Raw genomic sequence first — 27082 nt, 5'->3', positions numbered from 1 at the left:
AAATACATCATATACTTAAGTTAAGCTAAATTACTATAATTTAATCTATATTCATTAATTAATTAAATTATATATTTATTTACTAATTAAATAAACATCTAATTTGATACGATTCTAACTATGTACTAAACCCTACACAAACATGTGTAGACTTACAATATATCTTATATCAACAATGCTGCAGCCACAACCCTGCAATAGTATTTTGTATATATTTCAAAAATATACTCACAAATAATTTAAACTTATTATATAAGTAAATTAATTTATGTCTAGAAGTAATATTTCGCTCATTGATACAATAAACAAAGTACTTATTATTATTATTAAATTCAATAGTATATAAAGAAAAAAAGAAAAAACTTTTCACTACCTATACTGTAATATTTTACGTTACAAACTATTTCACAAAACAACCATGAATAATATTTTAGATTTTAGTTCACATATAATAATTATTATAATAATAATAATTAAATAAATGTATGTATCTTAAATTATAATTAAAATAAAAAAAATTAGAAATACATATTTTTTTAATCAATAATCATATGAATTTCACCATTATTTTTTAAATAAAATGTATACTTATTTTTTCAAAGATATTTTATGAACTAAAAAATTTTAAATTAAAACATATAACATAGCCCAGATCTAATATTTCGAATATTAAGGGAATAACGAAAGTACTTATTATTATTATTCAATTCAATAGTACAAAAGAAATTAAAACTTTTCATTACATATACTATAATATTTTACATTACAAATTATTTCACAAAGCAACCACACTTAATGCTCCGATTAAATTTAAATTTAATTGTAATTTAAATTGAAGATATGGCCACAAAATATATGTAGTCTATTTACTATTTATATACTGTTTGTTTATTTATTATTATGTACTTTATTGTGATCTTGGTAAATGTTTTATCACATATTTTATTTTTTCTATATGGTATGATTTACATCTATCATTGTTTGAATTACATAATAGTGGTTTTTCTCTAATTTATATATATATATTACGGTGATATACTTGCATAGTGAGTGACTTGATCTGAGTTCATGTGCTGGAGCGAAAACAATTGCAGTGTGGAAGGTATTTATAAACCATTTAAGAAACACACAAAAACCGTTAGATTCACTTCAACATTTAAATTTAATTTGTCAAAATATTTTCGTCGCTTTGAAACCACAACCTCTTCACTGACAAAACTTTGTGCTTATAAACACCTTCCACACTGCAATTGTTTATATATATATATTTAACCTTCCCAGGCGAAGAATGTACCCCACAACATAGACTGGTAGTTAGTGACTTTAAGATCAGGACTAAGAGGACGACCAGAAGACGACCAACATGGAGAAGAAGGATCTGGAAGCTTAAAGATCCTACAAATGGACAGAGATTTAGAGACATATTACTTGAAGACTTTGACGAAATAGAAGGGGATATAGCTTCACATGGGGCAGAAGACAACTGGAGGTCTCTAAGGGACAACCTGCTGAGAGCCACTGACCAGATCTGTGGTTGGTGCAAAGTACCCTCAAGACCCAAAATAACGTGGTGGTGGAACAATATAGTTGACAGGGCTCTTAGACAAAAGAAACAGGCTTGGAAGCACTGGAAGAATGGTGGTAGCAGGGAATTGTATCAGACTGCAAGAAGGGAAGCTAGGAGGCAGGTGTATTTAGCCAGAGTGGAAGCAGATAAGAAAAAATTTAACAATGTTCTGAGCCATGAGGAAGAAAGACTTGAGGTATTTCGTGTTGCAAGACAGAGTGTGAGAGAAAATCGTGATGTGGTAGGACAGAAATGTGTTCGCATGGATGATGGTTCACTTGCGCTAAATGAGGATGCAAAGAGAGAGGTTTGGAGACACCACTATGAAAGGTTGCTGAATAAAGAAAATGAATGGGATAAAGAGAGTCTGTCGAATGTCGATCCAACAGAGAGACAAGCTATCCGAGTTGACAGTTCCTTGGTAGTTAAGGCAATTAGAAGCATGAAGACAGGGAAAGCCCCAGGCCCATCAGGAATTACTGCAGAGATGATTAAAATATCTAGCAGTGTCGGCTATAGCCCAGTCACCCATATAGTTAACCAGGTGATACACGAAGGAGTCATTCCCAATGACTGGTGTAGCAGCATAATAGTCAACTGCTAAAAAGTTAAAGGTGACGCCCTATATACAAATAACAACAGGGGTATCAAGCTATTGGATCAGGTAATGAAGGTTACGGAGAGGGTCATAGCCCAACTAATTAGAGAGAGAGTTAGTTTAGATGAGATGCAGTCTGGGCTCGTGCCAGGGAAAAGTACTGCTGATGCTATATTCCTGGTAAGACAGCTGCAGGAGAAATACCTAGCCAAAGATAAGCCCCTGTACCTGGCTTTTGTTGACATGGAGAAAGCCTTCAACATGGTACTCCGATCACTTATCTGGTGGTCAATGAGGAAACTAGGGATAGATGAATTGTTAGTGAGAGCTGTGCGAGCCATGTACAGGGACGCTGCTAGTAAGGTGAGGGTTGGCAACGAGTACAGTGAAGAATTCCGGGTAGAGGTTGGGGTCCACCAAGGCTCAGTCCTCAGCCCCCTCCTATTTATCATAGTCCTCCAGGCAATAATGGAGAAATTCAAGACAGGATGCCCCTGGGAGCTCCTCTATGCTGGTGACCTTGCTCTAATTACTGAGTCACTATCAGAACTGGAGGAGAAGTTTCAGGTGTGGAAGCAAGGATTAGAATCAAAGGGCCTTAGAGTCAACCTAGCTAAACCAAAGTCCTAATAAGTAGGAAGGTAGACAAATCACAAACGCCTTCAGGCAGATGGCCCTCCTCGATCTGTAGAAAAGGCGTAGGTAGAAACTCTATAAGATGTACCAAGTGTAAGCTATGGACACATAAGAGGTGCAGCAATGTCAAAGGAAGGCTAACTAGGAAAATAGTTTTTGTATGTGGCAGATACTCAAGTGCAATAAACACTGAAAATGTGCAGAGACCAACTTCCACCACATTCCAGGGAGAAAAACTAGAAATAGTTGATAGCTTCCATTACCTAGGTGACCAAGTCAGTAGCGGGGGTGGGTGTGCTAAAAATGTAACTGCTAGAGTAAGAATAGCCTGGGCAAAGTTCAGAGAGCTTTTACCCCTGTTGGTGACAAAGGGCTTCTCGCTCAGAGTAAAAGGCAGACTGTACGATGCATGTGTACGAACAGCCATGCTACATGGTAGTGAAACATGGGCTGTGACTGCTGAGGATATGCGCAAGCTCACAAGAAATGAAACCAGTATGCTCCGATGGATGTGTAATATCAGTGTTCATACTCAACAGAGTGTAAGTACCTTGAGAGAAAAGTTGGACCTAAGAAGCATCAGTTGTGGTGTGCAAGAGAGACGTTTGAGCTGGTATGGTCATGTGACGAGAATGGCTAAAGACAGTTGTGTGAAAATGTGCCACACCCTAGCGGTTGAGGGAACCTGTGGAAGAGATAGACCCAGGATAACCTGGGACGAGGTGGTGAAGCACGACCACCGAACTTTATGTTTCACCGACGAAGAGACTAGAGACCGAGACCTATGGAAGTATGCTGTGCGTGAGAAGATCTGGCAGGACAAGTGAGACCATAACCCATGGCCTCTATCTGGGATGTAGCCAGTCCACTTATGCATGCCTTTCCTTCTTGGGACACAAATCTCTACTTGTGAAGACCTGTTGAGGCAAGTGGAAATCAGAATCAAAATCGAAATCGATCAACATCAATGGAAATTGTAGCTGTGATACCAGTGCCGGGGGCACGTAAGCGAACCATCAAAACGTGCCCGTTGCCAGCACTGCCCCGGCTGGTCTCTGTGCCGGTGGCACATAAAAGCACCATCCGATCATGGCTGTTGCCAGCCTGGCCTGGCCCCTGTGCTGGTGGCACGTAAAAAGCACCATCGGATCATGGCCGTTGGCATTCTCTCGCCTGGCCCCCGTGCCGGTGGCACGTAAAAAGCACCATTCGACTGTGGCCATTTGCCAGCCCAGCCTGGCACCTGTGCTGGTGGCACGTAAAAAGCACCAACTACACTCACGGAGTGGTTGGCGTTAGGAAGGGCATCCAACCGTAGAAACATTGCCAGATCAGACTGGGCCTGGTGCAGCCTTCTGGCTTCCCAGACCCCAGTTGAACTGTCCAACCCATGCTAGCACGGAAAGCGAACGCTAAATGATGATGATGATGATATATATGTCTTATGTGAATATGTACTCCTTTATTATTTTATTTGTATCTTCCCTTATACATGCACCCTTGTATGTATGTGTGTATCTATGTATGATTGTATATCCTTGTGGTAAGTGTATACGTTTTTCTATAACTTGTAAATTAATATTTTCTCCTTCATATATTTGTATTTGTGCTTATTCTTTTTTGATTGTCTCAGGCTAGTTTTGAGTAAGAGAACACTTCTGAGTACACTGGCCTGTCCTGTCTGATATCATTGTTTCTCTTAGTTAAGTTTTTTTTGTTTTGTTTTTTTCTCTGCTTGTATGTACCATTTTACTTAAATATTGTATCATTTTCAAACATAGTCTTGTCTCTCAGGTTTAAGCCTCTTGTAATATATATATATATTTTTGTTTTCCATTATTAATATGTATACATATAATTCTCTATGGATTTTTTCTGCTAGTGAACCTGTTGCGTTATATTCTACTAGACACATGTGGGTTTGTTTATATTATACTTTGTCTCACAACCTGTTATTATTTCTTTAAACATATCCATTAGATTTTTATTTTTATGTTATAGTTTACTGCACATATAGACTTGCATACACATTGATAAGTCTTTCTTTTTCTTCCCTCTCACTATTATTATTTTTCCCTTTTACAACTTGTTTGTAAATATCTGATTTTTCCCTATTACCCCATCTGTATTCTCTCTCATTGTACCTTATTTTATTTTATTTTACTTTATTTAAAAGTATGCATAAATTTAATTATAATTACTATGATTATAATTTTTTCTTACATATATTTTTGTCTTTCAAAATGTGCATATGTATTGAATCCAATATTGTATTAAATCTAATTTTGATTCAACATCATTTTTCTCCATTTTTTATACTTGTTTTTGGTATATTTATACCTATAATGAAATTTTTCAACTATATATATATGTATAAATATATATTTGATTACCTAAGTCTGAGGAGCTAGATTCATATGACAAGCCTACAAACTTTAAGTTGCTTGGAGTCAAACAAACTGTTATTAAATACTAACATATGTATTGCTCACAAATGCATTGAGTGCCTCTTTCTTTCGTTTCTCCAATCATTCAGCTCACTCTATAAGTTGGTTGGTGTTAGCAAGGGCATCCAGTCATAAAACCCCTGCCAAAACAGTTAGTGAAACCTGTTGCAATCTTCTGTCAAGCCAGCCTGTCAATATCCAACCCAGATGTGAAATGATGATGATGATGATTTGTGGTTGGAGCAAAGCTTTTGCCAGATCAAAGGTGATATGGTGGTGGAACAATCAGGTCGACAGGGCTATAAAAGAGAAGAAATGGGTTTGGAAAGTGTGGAAAAGGGATGGTAGCAAAGAATCATGTTAGGTAGCTGAAAGGGAAGCAAGGTACCAGATTTATCTTGCTAAGGTAGAAGCAGACAGGAAGAGGTTTGCCAATATCTTACAGTATGAAGACCAGAGACTTGAGATTTTGCATATTGCTACACAGGTGCAGGAGTGGCTGTGTGGTAAGTAGCTTGCTTACCAACCACATGGTTCCGGGTTTATTGCCACTGTGTGGCACCTTGGGCAAGTATCTTCTACTATAGCATCAGGCTGACCAAAGTGTTGTGAGTGGATTTGGTAGACGGAAACTGAAAGAAACCTGTCGTATATATGTATATATATATATGGTGTGTGTAAATATTTGTGTGTCTGTGTTTGCCCCCCCCCCCAACATCGCTTGACAACCAATTGTGGCGTGTTTACATCCCTGTAACTTTGCAGTTCAGCAAAAGAGACCGAGAGAGTAAGTACTAGGCTTACAAAGAATACGTCCTGGGGTCGATTTGCTCGACTAAAGGCACTGCTCTATCATGGCCGCAGTCAAATGACTGAAACAAGTAAAATAGTAGAAGAGTGTGTCAGAGAGAATTGAGATGTTGTGTGAGATAAAATGTGTACAGATAGATAATGGCATGCTAGTATTTAGTGATTTGGAAAAGAAAAATGTGTGAAAGAGCTACTGTGAAGGGCTATTAAATGTGGCGGATGAATAGAAAAAGGGAGTCTCCCCATCATGTGAACCCAACAGAGAGGCCAACCATTCATATAGACAGCAGTATGATAAATAATGTAATTAAAGATATAGAGACTGGAAAAACCCCTGGTTCATCAGGAGTCACTGTTGAGATGCTTAAAATATCTATAAAGAAGGATACAGTCTGGACACTGTTTAGTTAATTAGGTTATTCAGGAAGGTATAATCCCCAATGACTGGTATACCAGGATCATATAATCAGCTACTAAAACAGTAAATGAAATGCATTTAACATAATTAATTATAGAGGCCTCGAATTACTTGACAAAGTGATAACAGTTATGGAGAGAATAATAACCCAATTAATTAGAAACACATTAAGCTAGATGAAATGCAGTTTGGCACAGTAATGGGAGAAGTCAGGCAAGTACAAGGGTAATATTAAGCTAAGAATAAGCTGTTGTACTTGGCATTAGTTGACCTGGAGAAAGCATTCAACAGAGCACCCTGCTCTGTAATATGCTGGTCTTTCAGGAAGCTAGAGATGGATAGATGGCTTGTGAAAAGCACTACAGGTATTATACAGGGTTGCTATAAATAATATTAGGGTTAGTCATGAGAACAGTGATAGATTCAGATAAATTTTAGGGTTAGGTGTACATAAAGGCTCAGTCCTCAGCCACCTCTTATTCAGAACTGTCCTCCAGGTCATAACAGAGGAATTTAAGCCTGGAAACCAATGAGAACTACTATATGTAAATTACCTTGCTCTCATAGCAGAATCTGTAACAAAACTAGAAAAAAGTTTCAGGTGTGAAGCAAAGCCTGGAATCAAAGAGCCCTGAAGTTAACTTAGCAAAGACAAAAGCCTTAGTAAACAAGAAAACAAACAGGACCCTACTCACTTCAGGTAAACAGTTTTTCTCAGAATGTAAGAATGGTGTAGGCAGAAATTCATTTCAGTGTATTCAGGGCAAGCAATGGATGCACAACAGGTGCAGTGGAACAGTAGGGAGGTTAACAGAGAAAGTAGTGTCTGTATGTGGAAAATGCATAGGAGTCATAAAATCTACAAGTATACAGGAAATGGATTTTCACAAATGCCTAAGAAGGTGCTCTAAAGTACTGGGCAATATCTGCTAGCTAGGTGACCTAATTTTCAGTGGAGGAGGAAATGAAATTGCTAGAATAAGATGGAGAAAGTTCAGAGATCTTTCACTTCAAGTAGCAACCAAAAGTCTCTCTTTCTGAGAGAAAGGAAAGTTGTGTGATGCCTGTGCAGAAACAGGAATGCTACGTGATAGTCAGCCATGGTCCCTGAATGTAGAGGGCATGCAAAGACTAGAAAGGTGTGAAGTTACTATGTTCAGTATGATGTGTAATGTTTGTCTGCAAGGGGCTCTTTCCCCTCACCATCTCCAACATCTCAACCTTATCAACCTACAGAAGTCAATGGAGCCTGGTACAGCTCATGGCCATGCCAGCTCCAGTCAAACCATCTCACTCATACCGACATGAAAATTGATGCTAAACGATGACAATGATGATGGTGATGATGATAATATATACTTGTGTGTATGTGCGTGTGTGCATATTCAAGAATAACATTTCTGATGACAATCAGAAATCCAACCAGTATACACACTAAAAAAGTTAATGCATTGAAAGAATGTTCATTTTAAGATACGAAGATGATGATGATGACTTCTCAGCTTTTTAGAATAATTAATAATTTTGTTAATTTCATCAACCAAGATAATTTATGAATCAACTAGGTCACTCTTCTGAAATCAAACATTTAATCTCAGTGATAAAACTGATTTCAAGTTTTGGCACAAGGCCATCAATTTCAAAGGAGTAAAGTCACTTAAATCGACCCTAGTGTTCAATTGGTACTTATTTTATCGATGCCAAAGAATTAAAGGCAAAACTGATTCCAGCAGCATTTGAACTCAGAACTTAAAATCTAAAGAAATGCTGCTAAGAATTTTTCCCAGCACAGTAACAATTCGGCCAGCTCAGCTGTAATATTGCTATTTCAATAACACTGGAATAATATAATGAGGAAAATTATAAACATTAAAATATTATTGGCAGCAATATATAACAAGTTTGTTTTTGAATTGCTGAAATGTATTGTAGTACAAGTAGAAAGATATTTTTTTTCGACATGTAAATACTGACTGTACAGCATATATAGAATAAAAGCCTTACAGAGTAGAAAAATCTGTCAGCAACCAGCCATGGGAATCAAGCTCACATCCCTTTGATTTCCAGTCAAGTGCTTTACCATTAAGCTAAACTGGTTTACTGACAAATTCTTCTGCAATTTAGAACTTATAAGTCATCCAGAAACGCTAGATGCAATACAGATTTTGTCATATGTAAACAAACAAGTTTGTTTTTGTAGCACTGAATGTTTTGTAGTACAAGGAAAGATATATTTTTCAACATGTAAATACTGATAGAACAACATATATAGGATAAAATACAGAGAAGAAAAATCATCATCATCTTCATCATGTATTAAAATGAACATTCTTTCAATGTATTATTGGCAGTATTAGTTTGTTACAACATTTTGTGAATTGAATGAAACTCAAAGTTAGTGTTTATAGAAATATACTTTCTTCATGGTCATAATAGATTAATATTAACAGGAAAATACATACAAATGATTTATATTTGTACTTACTGAATAATGGTCTTGCATAAAATCTTATCTTATCAGTGGTGATTTCACAAACAATTGCTTGCTCATTATTTTCAAGAAGTGTGATGTTTATGATGCTGACATTGTTAGGAAACACATTTGCTTTAATGCTTAAGTATTATAAATTCTGTTAATGACTGTTCCATCATCATTTGCCAGTGTTTAAAGTTTTGCTTTTCAACAGGACATTCAAAAGTTACTGGTTGATTCTTCCTGGTAAATTTTGTGCCACCCTCAATTATTCCAAGAGAAACTGAAGGAAATGAAAATATAAAACACATATAAATCATTTAATAGCTACCTTGTTATTCCTAGAAGTAATTTTTCTAATGCAAGACAACAACTTGAAATAAGAGGATTAATTGAAAAATTTGTTTTAAAGTATAATTTAAAATTAAATGTGAATAGATGTACAGAGAATATTTCAGAGAGAATAGGAATCACACCCATGTATCATAGGTAATGCCTAAGGCATCAACTTTCTGTCAATGTCTCAAATATTATAATGATATCATCTGCTCAAGAGAAATGTAAAAGAAACATGTCAATCAGAAGCACACACCTACTTTAGGATGTGAAATCAGACATTCAAATATGAAGAGATATTCGGTTCCTGAACTTTATTTAAATAACACAGATGATTGCCATTTTGCTATATTTTCTGTGAATTCTGTATTTGTATTCACATTTAGTTTTAAACTTTAAAAGATTTTATTTAATATATTTAATTGGGCAAAAATTAACAGCGGACAGAATGATGAAGAAGACGATGAAAATATTGATTTCAAATTTTGGTACAAGGCCAGGAATTTCGGAGGAGGGAATAAGTTGATCACATACTAAACTAGGAGGGAATAAGTTGATCACATACTAAACTAGTACTTATTTTATTGACCTGGAAAGGATGAAAGGCAAAGTCTCAACCTCAGTGGAATTTGAACTGAGAATGTAATGCTGGACAAAATGCCACAAAACATCTTGTTCAGTGTGCTAATGAGTCTGCCAGTTCACCACCTTAAAGACAATGAGAATATTAAAAGGTAGGGAATGGTATTAAAAAGTTCCCAGAGTAGTTATCTGTATATATAAAAGGTATGATGTGTGTGTGTGTGTGTGTGTGTGGATGTAATTTATGCATGTCCTCAAATTAGCATGCATGTCGCTCCAATTTTAGGACATTCGTCATGACCCTAGCTGTATTTTCATCACATATTTTTCCCAGCGGCACCAGCATAGTGGTAAAAATGAATTTTCAGCCAAAACTTTTAGCAATTTTCAAGTCGGAGAAATCCACCTTTGTTTACAACAGGAGTTAAGTCCCCTTCTAGCTATGAGTAAGTTTTTGTTAAAACTTTTGTTAAGTATTTTGTCGATATACGGCAACACACACCACACACACATACACACACACACGAACATGTATCCAAACAAAACACATGTATGCAATATGTGTATGATCGTGTGTGTTGTATATATATATATATTCTTAAGACTTAGTTGTGATCTGAATGTAATCACTTCTGAAACAGAGGAGCGGGAGCTCTTTTGGGCATTCTATTTTCCTTGCTGGAAGGCTTCCAACCCATGGGCAAAGGGGGGTTAGATGATGGGGGTGGTGTTTTCAAAGGGCTGGCATGTGCAACCTGATCACATGTGCATGTGCAGCCTGATCAATCCATGCGCTCCCATCACGACACCGATTCTGCAGAACTGAGTTGGGTGTGAAAACCAACTTTAAAGTATAAATATTTATTTTTTGAATCAACAATATTGTGTTCGGTTAAGTCCTATTTGGGATGAAAAACCAATTAACTGATTCCTTATGGGGTTTTCCATTTAATCAGGATAAAATAAATCAAAAAAAAATCGATAAACCGATTCCTTATAGGATTTCCCAATAAAATGGCTACACCCCATTTTCAACCATAACTTTTACCAATTTTATGTATTTTGTTCAAACTTGATGCCAGCATTACTTAGGAGTCATGGGATCTTTGAATGCTCTAAGTTCTCCAAAACCGAAAATGAAAAAAATCGATGAGTTGAAAAAAAATCAATAAACCGATTCCTTATGGGATTTCCCAATCAAGTCATCTGCAACTCATTTTCAACCAAAAGTTTATCAATTTCAACAGATTTCGCTCAAATATGACATCGATGTTACTTAGTTTGGTTTGAAATAAAGAACTTGATTAGCTTAATAATCCTAACTTAATCCCGGGCAAAGCCGGGCTACACTGCTAGTCTTTAATAAAAAAATAACTTGTTTACTTAAGTTTTAACAGCATCTCTTTTGAAAAAGTCATCTTGCACAGCAATACACTGATCCCAGCATTCCTGCCACTATTGGAATTTGGCCTGGAAGTCATTTTCTGTAAGCGAGTCGAGGACTTTCTGTGATTCACTCTTGATCATGACAATAGTGTTAAAATGGCAACCTTTGAGCTGAATTTTTACCTTGGCAAAGAGATGGCAGTCTGTAAATGCTAAACCTGGCAAATAGGGCAAGTGTGAGAGTGATACCATGTTGTTTTTGGCAAGGAACTCAGATAAGGAGCATTGTCATCATGAAGAATCAACTTCTGTGTGCTCAAAAGATCTGGTTGCTTTCGGCGAATGTCCTCCCTCAAATGCTTCACAACATCGCAGTAAAATTCTACATTGACTGTCTGGCCTTGGGGGATGAATTCTTTATGCACAATACTGGTTATGTTGAAAAAACAATGAGCATGCTCTTGATTGAGCTGTAGCTCTGTCATGCCTTCTTTGGTCATGGTGATGAAGGCCTCTTCCATTGGGATAATGGTTGGTTCATCTCAGGGTTGTACCCATAGACCCAACTCTTATCACCGGTGATGATCCTTGATGTAAAGGATGAGTCATCAGTGGCATGCCAATGGAGATCTTGACAGACTTTGACATGATGTTCTTTCTGTTCAGTAGTCAGCAGGCAGGGAACAAACTTGGCAAAGACACACTACATGTTCAATTCAGATGTTAGGATTGCCTCGATGAACCAATATGACAAACCAGCATCAGCAATGTTGTTCTCTTCAGATGATCCTCATGCACAAACTGATGAATTTACAGGCTGACATTCATGGTAGGTCACCCAGATTGCTCCCTATCTCCTAGGATGTTCTTCCACTTTTGAAGCACCCACACTACTTGAAACTTTGCATACGACTTATTGCCTCATCGCCGTAAGATTGCCAAAGCATGATCAATGTCTCTGTAGCAGACTTCCCAAGTTTAATGCAAAATTTCAGATTGGCCCTTGGTTCCAACTTTCAGTTTATGACAAAATTGCAAACTATAGCACAAACATGATCACAAAAACACAAATTTCACAACTTGCGAAGTAAACACTAGCGCCGCTAAGGGTAATATTCTCTGCAGATGCACAAAAGCTTATTTCAGAGTTATTTACTTTGAATTGTTATTATCTCCTATCTGATTAGCCTGTCCTTACATAACATGCTTCATGATTTTAGTATACATACCTTATTAGTGTTTCCTCTTAAGTTCTATATACTCTGGGAACGTATTAAAGCCATTTGGGGGCTACTTTATTTGAATTTTTACTATCAAGTAATTAATTTCATGTTATTACATAACTGACTTCACAATTTGGTATTCCTAAAAACAGAATCCAGTGTAAGACAGTTTGGTATTCTCAATAAATGCACAAAAAACATTTTAACGGCTACATACTTTATATTATTGTTATTGAATTAGCGAAACAATTATGAGAATGGAACCAAGGGATAATCCCCGATTTCCAAGGAATTACTGAGTACTTCAGCTAGTACTACATATGTGGGAAATTCTGTCTGTGGGTGTGTTTGTTGAGTTGTTAGCTAACTACTCCAGCATTGTTTTATCAATTTTGATGAAACTTGACATGAGAGTAAAACACATGTCTGAAAACCTCATGGCACACTCAGATTATTGCGAAATCGCTAATAGGGACCAGGGAAGTGATCCTCATATATATGTAATATATTGTGTTTTCAAAACCAAGGGAAAATAACCCATTTGCCCCTGGAAGGGATCCTTATTTATAGCCAAGAGAAATAACCCTTTCATTTCCTAAATTATTTAGCAAAAAGGAAATTGAGTATGCTTATTTCTTAGTATTAGAACCGACAGAGTTATTTTCGCAATTTATCTAGTACAACCCTATAACAAGTAAATAGTATTTTCCTATACAATAGATCTACTTAATTCAATTAGTGAATTATTCACGAATATACCAACACTAGTGCCCCTGAGGGTAATATTCTCTGGGAACATACAAAAGCCATTTGCAGAGTTGCTTAATTTTGAATTGTTATCATCTCATATATGATTAGCCTGTTCTTATGTAACATGCTTCATGATTTTAGTATACATACCTTATTAATATTTTCTCCTATGTTCTATATAATTTAGGAATGTATTAAAGCCATTTTCAGGGATACTTTACTTGAATTCTTACTATCAGGTAATTAATTTCATGTTATTACATAACTGACTTCACAATTTGGGAATTCATAACTTATTGGGAATTCCTAAAAACAAGATGCTGTGTAAGACTGATACTTTGTATTGCTGTTATTGGATTAGCGAAACAATTATGAGAATGGAACAAAGGGACAAGCCCCACTTTCCCGGGAATGTCAGCTAGTATATATATATATATCCATATGTATTTAAAGAATGTAGTTGAGTAAAGATGGAATAATGTGAGATGTTCACCCCTTCACAGGAAGGAGTATATTGCATACATAAAAAATTCAACTACATTGACAGTCACATAAATTTGAAAATGAACACCCAGACAAGTCTGGAACCCTCTCTCTGTTGGATTTCAAATCAAGATCACAGAGGATGGTTACATCCACATGAATCTTTACAAAAGGAGCATGACTAGGAATCTATTCATGCATTATGATTCGGCCCAATCCACCAGAGCCAAAACTGCACACATACAAAATGAAATAACATGCATAAGGGACAGATGCAGTGAAGTAAGTGACAAAGCCATCAGCATGAAGCGGTTCCTCAAGAACTTAGCATGCAATGGCTATCCACCATCAACAGCTAAAAGACTGCCTCTGTGAATCATGAAAGTGGGTAAACTACACACAGAGCCCAAAACATCAGATCAGAACGTGCTTCCTTAGACTGCCCTACTTTGAAGACAGAACATCAGCAGCTATCCAACATGCCATCCGCAGGGAGAGACTTACATACAGCTGGTACACACCGGTCTATCCCTGAAGAAAGCTCTATCAAGGAAAAATACCAAAGAGAGCACTGTGGGGTGCACACTCACCAACTGCCCCATCAATGACATCAAAACATGTAGTATATGAGGTCATCTGCAATAAATGTGGGGCACCCTACATAGAGAGCACTACTAGGAAACTACACATTCAAATAAACAAGCATATGCAGATAGACACTTTGATAAAGAAACACCACAAGAAGTGCTAAACCCAGAATTTCAAAGTTTCCATCAAGGCAACCTAACACACAGGGGTAATCTCAAAATTATGGAAGCCCTCCTTATAAATAAATTGAAACCAGCCATTAATGACAGGAAGAAACTACACGAAGCAGACTAGTTGTTATAGCACAACAACCTGCACATGTCACTTCTTCCCACCTTCACTGCCCCACCACACACACACACTACTTCTAAGCAACACTTTTTCCAACCACCACTTTTCTGAATTTCTTGAAGAATGGGTCTTCGTGCTAAAATATAGAAATAAAAGGTAAAACTGCAACTTTGATCTTTTTCCTTTTCCATTTGTAGTTTAATTTGTACCTTCTGGCATTGTTCTGGCTTTACACAACCACATTCTTTAAATCATACCTCAAAGTGCTTCACGAAATCTACCTCATTTTAACACACACACATACACACACTGCACACTCACACACACACATATATATACATACATATATTTTTCATAAAATCTAGTTTCAGCTCACGAGCTGTGGCCATGCTGGGGCACTGCCATTCAGTGTTGCTACATAATTTTACTTCACGAATGCTTTTTAGCAATTGCCATTTGGTGCATGAGAGTTTGATGCTGCTGCCCTCATCTGCACTTCCTGCTGTGAAGTTGGTTCATCTGGGACACCTGACAGGAAGAGGTCCAGTTTTATTTTAAAGACATCTGCATCCACTCCATGGAGGTCTCTCAGGTCCTTCGGGAGGCTATTGAAGAGCTGTGGACCCCTAAAGCCCAGGCTATCACAGTATCTTGTCCTACATCTTGATGGCAAATTTGGAGTCCTTGGCACTATGCAGTGACACCCAGTTCTAGTATTTGTGTAACTCTCAATGCCAAAGTTTGGGACAAGTCCTTCCAGGATCTTCCAGATGTATATTATGGCATATCTTTCTTGCCTACGCTCTAAGGAATACAGTCTTAATCTCTTGAGTCTTTCTTTTCTCTGATTTTCCTCTCGATTTCACTTGGGCTGTGTAAATTGTAGAATGGAAATATTATATATATTTTCCGACAGAAAAGAATTTTATTGATAAATTTGAACCCAAGCTAAATAAGCAATAATAATGATAATACTTAGAGGTACTACTTCTACTGCTACGACCATGACCACTAACAACAACAACAATACTAAAGGTGATCCAGATGAAGATAGCAGGAAAATTATCTTATTTAGGGTTAAAAGTTCTATTGCCACCACCATCACCACAAGCAACAATAATTAAGGTCTTGACAATGATGATGATGACAATTGAAATATAAAAATCCCTGACAAAGGCTATTTACAACATTTCTAAAAATAGCCCAACAATTGCTACCTGGGCCAGGTTAAGATACAGGACTCTTGACATGTTCAACAAAGCGTGACACCTAAACCAACCAATCAGCTTAAGTAATTGAGTGATGCTACACACTGATTGGTCAGAATACATATACTAGCAGCATAGCCCGGCGTTGCCCGGGTATGTAAGAGCCCCTAGTAGGCAACGACTAATCCCAATCTAGTCCTTTCCCTCTAGGGAAGGAAGGTGCATGTGTAGGTTGCAATGTCTTCTCTTCACTCGAATACTTCTGTGTATACAATGTTCCTAGCTGTCCCTTTGGGCGAAAACATGAAAACATCATTGCGCCTCCCAACGCGTGAACAGCCCACGTAGATTTGAACGTGGGCGAAGCACTGTTCGCCCAACTGTAACCCAGCAACTTGTAGCGTTTGGCCTTGGGATTTATTGATGGACATTGCGAAGCAGAGTTTAACAGGAAACTGAGAACGCCTGAAGTCGATTGGTAGGTCAGCGCCCGACGGTTGAAGGTGCATGCGTGGAATGAAGACGTTCTCTCCCTTCCCACAACCGGTAAGTATTGTGGCCGTTATTAAATGTGGTGGCAAATGTTTCACAACCAGACGTGTGCCGTTGTACTGTTTAGGTGGAACCAAATTCCTGATGAGCATAATGGGCGCACTGACTTTTAACTTCAGGATGTGTGGCGGCAGGCCTGGCGGTTCAAGTGAATTCAGAATTCAACAGGATAATCGGCAAGCTCGGTGGGGTCTGCTGTCCTATCAATAGATTTGTAGAAGTGGACATCACCAGGAATAGCTTCAAGTAGCTGGATATTGATGGAGTTGAGAGTTAAAATGGTCGAGTTGCGTCCCCTAGACAGTCTGTGGTTTGTGTTTCTGATTCTCAACCCCATGTTGAATTTATCGATTTTTTTCAGAACTGGGGGAACTTTTCAAAATTTTCGCTGGTTAGTTTTGAATTATGACATTGGGCTATGTGTGTGTCAAGTTTCATCAGAATCGGTTGAAAGCCGTGGTCAGGGTGAGGGTACAACCTGACAGACACACAGACAGACAAACTGCCGTTTATATATATATATATATATATATAATATATATATATATAATATATATATATATATGTATATATATATATATAAATATATATATAAATATATAGAATGGTTGTATACTGTCAATCTAACATGAACGTGACAGTAGGGGAGGGTACACCACCGCTGTTTAGCCCTAGGAAGCATCGACGCCTCCTGATGGCTTTGACACATTTTTCCTGTGTCCTTATATACATTTACGAAGGGGAGACAAATACCCCCAGCCGCCAGGGCTGCATCTAGAGACACGCGTGTTTCAGGATCATTGTCCTTTGTCGGCCTAGACTAGCAGACACCGGTCAGCTATTGATATCTGCCTCGACTCGTAATGTATATTTCTAATTTCAGTGAAGTCTATTCACTGGTTATCAAAATCCCCCCCTCCTACTGTCACGTTCATGTTAGATTGACAGTATACAACCATTCTATCGCCCCACCACTGTACACGTCTCTACGAGAGATTTAGAAATTTAGTATTTCTGATTTCAGAGTTTCTACAGCTGGATGCCCTTCCTAACACTAACCACTCTGAGAGTGTAGTGGATGCTTTTACGTGCCACTGACATGAGGGCCTTTCAGGCGGTACTAGCAATGGCCATGCTCAAATGATGTTTTTTACGTGCAACCTGCATGGGAGCCAGTCCGGCGGCACTGGCAACAACCACGCTCGAATGTTTTTCTACATGTCACTGGCACAAGTGCCAGTAAGGCGACACTGCTAATGATTACGCTCAAATGGTGCTTTTTACGTGCCACCGGCACAGAAGCTAGTCAGCTGCTCTGGCAACAATCATGCTCAGATGGTGCTCTTAGCGCCCCACTAGCACTGATGCCAGTCATCCAATTTCATTTCAATTTCATTTACCTCAACAGGTCTTTGCAAGCATAGTTTAGTGTCCAGTGAAGGAAAGGTACTCATAAGTGGGCTGGTTATATCCCTGGCATAGGCCACGGTTATGGTCTCACTTGGCTTGCCGAGTCTTCTCATGCACAGCATATTTCCAAAGGTCTCGGTCACTAGTCATTGCCTCAGTGAAACCTAATGTTCAAAGGTCGTGCTTCACCACCCCATCCCAGGTCTTCCTGGGTCTACCTCTTCCACAAGTTCCCTCCACTGTTAGGGTATGACACTTCTTCACACAGCTGTCCTTATCCATACGCAACGCATGACCATACCAGCTATCCTCATCCTTTCTCACCACATGACCATACCAGCGCAGTCATCTCTCTTGCACACCACATCTGATGCTTCTTAGGCCCAACTTTTCTCTCAAGGTACTTACACTCTGACATTACACATCAATTGGAGCATACTGGCTTCATTCCTTGCCAGCTTATGCATGTCATCAGCAGTCATGGCCCATGTTTCACTGCCGTATGGCATGGCTGTTCGTACACATGTGTCATACAGCCTACCTTTTACTCTGAGCGAGAGGCGCTTTGTTACCAGCAGAGGTAAGAGCTCTCTGAACTTTGCCCAGGCTATTCTTATTCTAGCAGCTACACTTTCAGCGCACCTTCCCCCGCTACTGACTTGGTCACCTAGGTAATGGAAGCTATCAACTACTAGTTTTTCTCCCTGGAATGTTGCGGAAATTGTTCTCTGCATATTTTCAGTGTTTATTGCTCTTGAGCATCTGCCAAATACAAAAACTATCTTCCCAGTTGGCCTTCCTTTGATATTGCTGAACCACTTATGTGTCCATAGCTTATACTGGGTACATCTTATAAAGTCTCTACCTATGCCTTTCCTACAGATCGAGCAGAGCCATCTACCTGAAGGGATTTATATATATATACTAGCAGTATCACCTGGCGTTGCTCAGGTTTGTTTCGACCCGCTGGAATTGGAATTTTTGAAAAGTAAAAATTTTGCATTATGTAGCTTGTTATTCCCTTCAAGTGAACATTTTTGTGGTTGAAATACACCGAAAAGTGGCGACACAGCAGTGAAAAATGCACCTTTTTGATGTAAATAATTTTTGGTGTTAACATGGTCCGATTTGAATTTTATCTTCTACGGAAGGAAGAGCAACCCTTCTATCATACTCTCAATTTTGGTCAACTTGCGCCGCAGGGTCTCGGAGGAGATAGTGTTAGTTGAAGGCTACCAAACCTGGCGCACACAGACAACTTCAGCTTTATATAGAGAGAGATAACACACACACATTAATACACATACATACAAACACACACACACACACATGTATGTATGGATGTATGTATATATATATGTACATCTGTCCACTTCTTGCCATATTTTTATCCTTCACTTCCTACACACACTCACACACACACGCACACACACACACCTTCTTAGCTTACAATTTTCTTTCAACAATTGACAACTGAAGTACGCTCACAAATTAATACTACGAAAACTTAGCGACAGAAAGTAAATAAAAACCAATTTACCTTTTCTGTTGAGTTATCATTCTAATTCGACCGTCTGATTTCCTTAAATCCGTCTCTTTTCTTCAACTGAACTTACTTCCTATCGTTTCTTAAAGTCCTTTGTGAAATCTAGGAGTGTTTTTTTTGTTCTTTCTCGAGAAAGTTTTGTTTTCTCGACACTAAAAACTAACGGGAAGTAGACAACAGTCCCAGTACAATTGGTGTAATAGTGTAACTCATTAATGTGAGCGGCTAGCATCTACTCACCATATGTCAGTGAATTGTTGCTGTGTGTTTGCAAATGTGTTCGAATGAGAAAGTGAATTGTGTTTGGTGCCTTTTTTACTAATAACAAACACACACGTGTGTGTGTGTGTGTTTGAGTATTTGTATGTAGTTGTTTGAAACGTTTGTGTTTGTCACTGTCATATATGTATATGTTTGCGTGTCTATGTGTGTAAAGAGAAAGTAGGAGAAAGTGTGGTAATAGGCGGAGTAAAGCCTTTGAAGTGAGAGAGGGAAATCGTAAAATATTGAGTTTTCTCAAATTTTTGCTTAATTGGGGGTCAAATTGAAAGAAATTTATATGCCATGTCCGAATGGAATGTACTTCGAAAAATCATAGGTAAATTCCAATTGAAGAATTGTGTGAGGAGTAAATCGTTATGTATTTATTTGTTTCTGTTTGCTCTGTATTTTTTGAGTACTGTTTAAGGTACACTTGCAAAGAGAAAGTAGGAGAAAGTGTGGTAATAGCAGGCGTGTAGCAGTTGAAATTAGAGAGGCAAATCGTAAAATATTTACTTTTCTCGAATTTTGCTTAATTGGGGGTCAAATTGAAAAAACTTTATACGCCATGACCCAATCAAATCTAGTTCGAAAAATCATAGGTAAATTCCAATTGAAGAAATTCTATATTGTAGAATTGTATTAAATACGAACATGGTAACAAGCAGAGAAAATCTGCCTTTTTATTAAGATATATATATATATATATGATGGCCTTTCAGTTATATCTGCCACATCTACTCAGAATGCTTTGGTTGATCTGGAGCTATAGTATAACATACTTGCTTAAGGTGTCATGCAGTGAAACTGAACCCAAAGCTACAATGTTTGGAACACGAACTTCTTAGCCATGTCTGCACTTAACTATTAAATCACACAGCTATAACTGTGCCAATATATAGTAGATATGAAATAGATGTAGGCTAGTCAGGTTCAAATCAATCTGCTAGAAATAGCAGCCAAATTCTATGACAATTAAAAATTCTGAATAAAAATGTTTATATAAGAAACATATTGTTACTTACCACAGAAGCATTGTGCAAGGAACAAGTATTTCAAATATAACGGGTTAAATTCCATTATCTACAAAGAAAAATGATAAATACTGATAGGAACAATTTCTACAAATAGTCCATGATGCAAAATAATAGTGTAAAAATAATTTAACATAAATCATAGGAACTTGTCTTTGCAAAATCAGGAACCCATGAGCAAGTAGAATCATGGTGAAATTATGAAGAGCAGTATAGAGGATAAGTAATAAAAATACTAGACACAGTTAATCTGAAAAATACAAAGAAAAAACAAAAGAACATCAGTGTTTTGTTTAGTCATATTTTTAGCATCTTCCATTACACTCTCTCTTTCAAATACCTCAGAACATCCAAGTAAAATATGATTTTCTATAGGGGTCACTATGAATTTTTGAAACTTTTAAATGTAATTCTACTGTACATTTTCTTGGAGAGCATCCAAAAACAAACATTTTGATACCTCATTTGTGAAATTTGAATGAATATTTTATGAGACATGACGACTGGGTGGCCAGTAAATTTGTTAAAATCTTGCCTAATTAGCCTACATGAATAATTGACCATTTTGTAATATATCTTTGAAACTGAGGTGATAACCAACTTTGTATTACACAAATAGGTGCCTTTCTTTTTCTTTCTTTTTTTTTTTTTAAGGTTTTTGAAATAAAACTTTGTTTGGGAGCAATTTTTAAAATATTTATGTAAAACCTATTTTGTTACATGTAACAGTCAATTTCAGTGTTTTCAGACTTAGCTAAATTCAAAAGTACAAGTCACAAGGACTTGAGTTTTGGCATATTTGTAATAGATACAAGCTAAATAAATCCTGAGATTTGGGATCATAACACCATTTCAATACAATTTTAATGGACTATTAAAAATGGCTATAAGCAGCAGAGTTTGGGATCAGGATGTCCATTTAAGCTGAATTTTTATGGGGATTTTTCCAATTTTCTTTTCACCACCGCCTGGAAATGACAGGGCAAGGTATATTATAGAAAAATTTCTTGAAAATCTATGATTTTTTCCAGCCTCCTTCCCTCCCCTCTGGACTGATTTTGGCCTCTTTTTTTTTTGTACAATGCACTTAAAAAAACAAGAGAAACGTTTTAATTATGAAATGATCTTTGAAAACATTTTCAAATGAAAAAGTGTGTGATTTACAGAAGATTTAGCTGTTGCTTCTAGCACATGACATGATGACCTGACACCTTTCTCAAAATTGCATGTAGACCCAGATTAAAAGACAAACAAAATGTGAAATCTAATTCCTTGCTTTGGCATTAAAAGCTTGAATTAAAGATATTAAAAACATATGTACCATAGCAAACTTGTTAGTAGGAGAGAGAGACAAAAACCTAAAATGAATATGTAAACACTACTACAATTATCCAACTATATTCAAAATTGGGAAAGAAAATGCTTCATATTGAACCTAAATAGTCTACAAAATAATATTCATTGTACAATATAATTGTGTTTGCAAAATTTACCAATATTTCTCAAAGGACAATGAAATTTACATGTACAAGAATATCCACAAGGTATAATTCAGACATCAATCTCCACACTTTGTTACACAAGAGGGAATAAAGATTCACAATACAATCATTCTATGCTAATTATGGGTTCTAGAAGTCCGATGCAGCTCAATTTAGTGCATTTTTCTATAGAAATATGTTTACTTAGTTCATTTCTTGAAACTCTGGCTCAAAACAGAGCCTTGGATTCTGAAACCTCAGATTTGTGTTCTATTACCACAGAGGAATATGTCACTTTGACTAGTAGTGTCAGTGTACCACTCTCTTTATTGACTTTGCACTTTTTCACCATACTGTGGACAGATTCAGCAATGATCAATCTAACTGGCAAGTAATTTTCTTTCTTATGACATAAAAATCTTGAAGAAAATGTATTATTTTCTAAGTGAAAGTTGATGATAAAATTTTGACCTTTCTATGTCATAGGGATTATTTAACCTACTTTCATTGATTTTTATATCAAAATAAAGCAGTAAAAGTCCTTTTCATGACAGTGTTATCTCTAAAAGAATCAAGTTAAGTGCTCCAGCACACTGAACAAAGATGAGAGTTACCTTTCAGTAGTCAAAAAAAAAAAAAATTGGACAAACTTTGTGAATGAGTAGAAATACCAGGGTGATTGAAGGAACATGGCATAATATGCCATGAGTCTGATTTTGATTCAAATTATATGAGAAGAAAGTTCACATAGAAAACTTTCAAATGAAATATGATTTTGACGAAAAATGATCAAGCAAACTGTATTCTTGTATTGTCAAACTGTACTTGTTTCCCTCCTAAGGTGCTTTATAGTGATAGCTTTCCAGAGTCAGCACTGCCAGTTACAATATTTGCGAATGAATATGTCTATGTAAACAATGCATTTGAAGAGAGAAAAAGCAGGTAATGGGTGTATTTACATATTTCAAGAGTTATAGCTCTTTCATTAACTCCACATCCAACCAACAACAGTCCATGGACACATTGCTTAAATACCCAATAAGTTGAACAGTGTGACACAACTGGATAGATTAATTTACATATAAACACATTCTGGCAAACAGTACATGCATATAAATTGGTATCAAGGTCAGAGTATTTCATTTTGCAACCATAATATATGATACATATTTACACTAGTATAGTATATGCTATACTTACACGAGTATAGTATACTATTACACATCCAACAGACTATGTTCGGTCATTTAATTCTACTCTTCATAAATCTGCACTCAAAGAGGCCCATGTCTCACTTTTAAACAGCATCACACTTCATATACAATCATCATGTAATCCATCTTACACTCTGAGAAAAAACCCTTTGTTGCCAGTAGAGGTAATAACTTCCTGAACTTCTTCCAATCAGTTCTTACTTTCACTACTATGCTCTCTGATCCCCTGCCCTTTTCATTAATTAGGTAATATAAGTTATCAACTAATCCTAGACAGTTCATCAACCACTTTATAGAATGATATGAGTGGAATTTTAGTAGTGATTGCCTTCTACACTGTAAGGTGAAAGAGACTCTGCCAGCTGAATAGTTAGATAGAACAGTGTTGGAGGAAATAGCATGAGTGAGAGAGGATAGTAAGAGTGTGACTGGGATAAGAGGGCAAGTAGATAAGTAAGTGATAGCCATGGATTAAAAAATCTGATACAAATGAATTGTTCAATGTTCCCATCCCACAATGTTGGTCTACACCTAAACAATGGATTGGGAATTTCTCATGGCCGCAATGATCATACTCACTACCTTAGTCAATTAAGCCTCAAAATCACAGTCATGACTGATTTGTTAAAAGTCAATTTTAAGATGTTTCCCTAGATCTAAACTTTCACTCTAATAAACCATACCATAAGCGCAACAAGAAATTTAACTGCACTCACAAACAGTTTCGCTACCAGGTTTAGAAACTGATAGCTAAACATTAATAGCAGGATATTCAACCTCTCTCCTCTAAAGAGATTTTGATAAGCCTCTTACTATGAAAATGTCCTAGGTAATAGTAGCTTCAAAGATAATTTATATTGCAACATTTCTAGTAATAATACGAATAATAAAAATGCACCTTAGAATAGGAAATTCATTTAGTTTGCCCTCACTCTCCCAAAATGTTAAAGCTAATTTAGTTTAAAAATCTCTCTCTCTCTCTTAGATAAGCGTTTCCCAGAAAATCACAAGTACAGAAAGATCTTTAACAGATAAATAATTATCATAAAGCTGCTGCCCCCAATATAAAGAGCAGCATCATCCATAACACCACCAAGAGCCACTTCCAGTTATAACTGCTGAGACTCTGAAGCTTGTCCATTCATTGTCCACTCAACTAGGGGTGCACAATAAACTTCATCTTATATGAAGCAGAAATTATAGTTACACTATATGATAACATAACTAAAAAGAAGAATTACATCAGGTTGTATAAAGGCAACTTAAAAAAATGCCACACTGAACACCTATGTTTTTCCGGCACATAGACAAAACTAAAGCTGCTCAGTCAGCTGGCCATATACGGGTTTTAAGACATACTCCACACCACATACAATCAAGTGGAAAACTATAGAAAAATCCATGTCATATGTAATGGATAAAACAAATGCAAGTTATGCAGTTTTACACATCCTTTTTAGATCTAAAACTTCCACCACACTGTTGAATTCCAGATCAGAAATTTCAGCAAATGTAAACATATGGCAAAGTTTCTTTTGGCAAACTGGAGAATACCAACCTCACCAGACTGAGAAGCTGTTTTGCACACTTTAGACCCCTTCCATTGATTCTGCCCATCTAGCCTTATGATTCTACAGTTAAAAGGGGATGTAACTAATTCTTTTTTGCCTTCTTTTTCCATTTTTTTCACCAAACATAGGCATACTTTAAAACTTGACAAGATAATATCTTCAGTATATAAAACTATATACTGCGTACATTAACAACATACATATATATATGATATATATATATACAAGCATTAAACCAATAACATAGTTATCAAACTTTCTTTCTTCTGGCGTTGACCTTTTTAACGTTTATTTTCTTTAAACTATATATGTTTGTGTGTGCAAGTGTGTGTGAGTGTAGACTCACTATATTTTTTAGATTGAAACCAGGATTATAGGAACTGAAACTTGGGACAGTGGAAATACCATGAATGATGAAGAGTTACAGCATATGGGATGGGTGTTAAAGAAGAGTGGGCCATCGGGAGGACTTTTCACTGCAACTGTATTAACATAACTGCCTATTTTGTTCTTATATGAAGGCAATTCCTAGCAAGTACGCAAGTGATACATGTGAACTGGTAAGATTGATCTTTCTCACTTAGAAGGTTGAACAGCTGGGTATGAGACAAAGGGACAGGAATCAGATGTACAAAGCTGCTAGTTCCGTACCTGATAGAATCAGTGTATACAATTATCTGTCTCTATTGACAAGTAACATCTTATTCAACTGCCAACTGTTCTTTCGGAAATATTTTCATGAGAAATTTGATATTTTAAATTTTATCAAAAATATCTGAGCAGCTTAGGTGAGTGTTTATTTTAGTAATTAGAAAACCACTGACTTTTAACTTGCACCTCTTTTCTGACCACATATGCACTGGTGCAAAAGTACTATGTAGATAGTGAATGAATACTACAGCACTAAGATTTTCTCTTAGCAATGAGCAAATAATTTGGCCACTATTTTACATGCATAAAGTTTTGTGTTGCCCAAACTTCTGCTTTAGAAGCTCAAAGACTTTGCAATAACAGCCACATCAAATAACTGACCAATGTTTACTACTTGGTTTTCAATCCTTTGATTTTAACTGTAGACTGTTGAACAATTGGCCAAAATATCTACCCACAACAGTCTTCTGCTGGTTTAAAGTTCTCTTTCCATAGGTTAGGTATGGGAGACATCTTTCATAAAACTTTTACACTCTTTCTTCACTTTTCCAATGCTTTTCCTAATTTTTTGTCCTGGTTTCTCTGCAAAACCTTTCCATTTTGAGGTACAAATTCAGAGTTTTTTCTCCTGCTACTTAGTATTGTACTCCTGTTTCTTGAAAAATTGAGCTATCATATTCAACTAAAAACATATCTTTCTGTTTTGCCAGTCTCAGCACAATTCTGCTAGAACAATTGTGAAGAATTATTTCAACTGCTGATATATTACCATGTGGTCTCATGTTTTTGTATCCCACACTGGCAAAGTCACAAAATTCTTTTAGAGACATTAAATGACCTGTATATATAAGAAAATATTTTTAATATTTTCAGGAGTTATTTGATATTAATTGGTATGAAGTTGTACACAATATGTACACCTCAGCTTCAGTTAATGCCAATATAGCACCTTCCAAATTTTGCATAAAAATTTACAGGTTCCCATTTTGTCAGGACTAGCAACAACTTTGGCTAAAATGTGTGGAGATCATCTTTCATATAGTCAGATGTTTTGAAATTCAAGTCATGTGAAACAGTATGAAAAGCAAAATTAACTTCTTCAGCAGCCACTTTTGGTGAGATACTTGCAAGACAAATTAAATCAAACAAGCTTTGCAGTGTTTCTGCCTTTCTCATGGAAAATGTATGTAATAAAAGGCCTAATTTTAACAATTATAAATACTTGAACATGTCATAGTTCAGAGAATGCCATTGTTTGTCTCAACACAAGAATCTCAGTCACTAGTTAGTTTCTCCAGGGACAATCTGGTTTTCCAATGGTCATCTGTTTCCTTCATTTTTGAAACAGAGGGAACAATTCTAAATATTTGGACTTTTTCCGTGTGTATGAATGAAGTACAAGATTTTAATTTCAAGTTACAACAGGGTTCCTGCTACAAGTGTTTCATTATGGTTTAGTAAGACTAATTAGCACCAATGTCTTGCACCTTTCTGTCAAATAATAAAGATAGTAACAAATAAATATTTCAAGATTATTAAAAACTGGGACAGACTTTCAAATTGGCT

General features: G+C 36.6%; 2 long non-coding RNA genes across 2 annotated transcripts; both read right to left on the bottom strand.

Moving 5' to 3' along the window:
- Window positions 1-2129: 2129 nt before the first annotated feature.
- LOC118761395 lies at window positions 2130-26120 on the bottom strand. Its single transcript, XR_004997345.1, has 4 exons — window positions 26108-26120; window positions 8962-9081; window positions 7763-7765; window positions 2130-2140 (listed from the first exon to the last, which is right to left on the bottom strand). It is a non-coding gene; the product is annotated as an uncharacterized LOC118761395 (long non-coding RNA).
- Window positions 9145-20658, bottom strand: LOC118761394. The gene is made up of 2 exons (XR_004997344.1): window positions 20591-20658; window positions 9145-9232 (listed from the first exon to the last, which is right to left on the bottom strand). It is a non-coding gene; the product is annotated as an uncharacterized LOC118761394 (long non-coding RNA).
- Window positions 26121-27082: the final 962 nt, after the last annotated feature.

This window comes from Octopus sinensis, unplaced genomic scaffold (assembly GCF_006345805.1).
Source record: "Octopus sinensis unplaced genomic scaffold, ASM634580v1 Contig12988, whole genome shotgun sequence".
NCBI lineage: Eukaryota > Metazoa > Mollusca > Cephalopoda > Octopoda > Octopodidae > Octopus > Octopus sinensis.
This window is presented reverse-complemented; position numbering and strand designations above follow the sequence as displayed.